The 2312-nt window shown below is 43.4% G+C and overlaps 1 non-coding gene across 1 annotated transcript; it reads right to left on the reverse strand.

Annotated features, from left to right (window-relative positions):
* Positions 1-1934: 1934 nt before the first annotated feature.
* trnal-uag (transfer RNA leucine (anticodon UAG)) lies at positions 1935-2017 on the reverse strand. The gene has a single exon. It is a non-coding gene; the product is annotated as a tRNA-Leu (tRNA).
* Positions 2018-2312: the final 295 nt, after the last annotated feature.

Consider the following 2312-nt stretch of genomic DNA (forward strand, 5'->3'; position numbering starts at 1 on the left):
CCACCATAGATCGCAGTGTCGGCCTTCCAGCTCCGTAATCCTCCCTCAGGCTCCTTCTTCAGGTTTGTTCGTATGAAGTAAAAGGCATCAATGCAAAGATTCAGCTTCTCTACTTCCTCTATCGACGACTCCTCATCGATCTGCACCGCGCTGACCTCATCTCATCTGCTCTCCCACACCTCTGCTTTGAACCAATTAGCTCCGCCCTCTGAAAAGCCTTCAGCTCAGGTATTCAGCCAACAACAGAAACATTTGACAGCTCCTGGATCTGATTGACCAGCCTGCTTGGATCATTTTCAGTAAGAGTTTGGAAAGTATCAGTGGTTACGTTTTTTGTTTGTTAGGAGCTGTGACTCAGCTGTGTTCAATCATAGGTTCAGATAAACGCTGATTTGATGTATTCACTTAAGTATGTTGTGTTATGTATATTTATATTCAAATGGTAGAGCGCTTGCTTCGCATGCGCGAGGTAGCGGGATCGATGCCCGCATTCTCCAAAACACCTTTGTTTCATCTCTTCTGGTGGAATACATGTTCACTCGCATAAATAGCTTCAATGACCAATCGGTTGAAAGAGCATGAGGTCTTGCTGCCCCACAACAACACACAGAGGGGAATTGTAGAGTGTTTGCTTTGCATATGAGAGGTAGCGGATCGATGTCTGCATTCTCCAAAACACCTTTGTTTAAGAGATACAGAGTCGGGTGAACACACTTACCTACTGTCAATCAACTCATACATGTAAATGTACTTTATTTATACAGCACTTTACAACAGTCCTTTCGGTTTACCAAAGTGCTTTACAGCAGGTAATAAATAAAGAGAACAATAAGTAAAAACAAACAAAATAAAAACAATAAAATACAACAAAGAAAAAAATGTCATCATACTACTGGGAATTAAAAGCAATCCTAAATAAGTGGGTTTTTAGCCTGGATTTAAAGAGATCTTTAGACCTCAGAGCTCTACCAGGATTGCGGACAGTTAAAAGCTCAGATAAATACGATGGGGCGAGGCCGTTAAGAGCTTTAAAAACAAATATTAAAAGTTTAAAATCAATTCTATAAAGGGCAGGAAGCCAATGAAGGGAGTTAAGAACAGGAGTGATGTGCGCACGTCTGCTGGTGTTGGTTAAAAGACGGGCAGCAGCGTTTTGCACAAGTTGAAGGCGGCTGAGAGAAGACTGGGAGACGCCGATATAAAGTGCATTGCAGTAGTCTAACCTTGAGCTTATTAAGGCATGGATGGCTTGATACATTATATATATTTTCATACATACATGGTACATATGTTGTCATGCTAGAGCATGAGATCTAGCCACCACTCAGCATCACACACAGGGGAATCAGCTCAGCTCAGTAGAGTGCGTGCTTTGCATACGAGAGGTAGCGGTATCGATGCCTGCGTTCTTCACAACACCTTGAGAGACTCAAAGGGACAATGAATGAAAAACAGATATGATACAATAGTTGGGTGGACACAGTCAACCCGCTGTTGATGAACTTCTTTATGTTTTTGTGGCTGAAAACTGTTTTCACAGTGTCGCCACAGGTCGGATTTGAACGCTGGGTCGCTGGGTCGATGCTCTGCCGACTGAGCTGACCAACAACCCTGTTGATCAACTTGAGACACAAAGGTCTTATTTGAATGATAACATGGCAGCTTAAATGAAATAATGACGACAAGGTTGGGATTTAAACCCACGCATGCAGAGTATAACGGACTAGCAGTCCATCACCTCAACCACCTCGTCCTTGGTGTACAGTTTCCATGGTAACTTGGTGTTGTAATGGTGCATAAACTGAGTCTGACTGTCGGTTTTCATCATAGGGTTGCAAACTATGAATCCTATCTGCAAGCAACAAATCACTGAGAGGGCTCTGTAGTTGACACACCATCGCATCCACCATCCACCAATGGTTAATGTCATTAAATGGCAGTGGTGGGATTTGAACCCACGCCTCCATGAGAGACTGGAGCCTAAATCCAGCGCCTTAGACCACTCGGCCACACTACCCTACGAAGCCTCAATCAGTCACCAAGTCAGGTAGGCCGGACGCTTCACTTGAGGTTTTTTCCTGTGTCCATGCTTTACAAGTCAAAGACTGAGCTGTGCTGATACTTGGATGGTTAAATTTTCCTTCATCTATCATATCGCATCAAGAAATGGCTGATATCATCAAATGTGTCCATGGTTTACAAGTCAGTGACTGAGCTAAACACTACTGTAGTTCAGAGGCGTTTGTCTGGTTTGTATGCTGGTTTAAAATCCCTTGAATGTGTGGGGGATGTTAATGCTCTTTCCTCCAGCA

Source organism: Larimichthys crocea, chromosome I (genome assembly GCF_000972845.2).
Source record: "Larimichthys crocea isolate SSNF chromosome I, L_crocea_2.0, whole genome shotgun sequence".
NCBI lineage: Eukaryota > Metazoa > Chordata > Actinopteri > Sciaenidae > Larimichthys > Larimichthys crocea.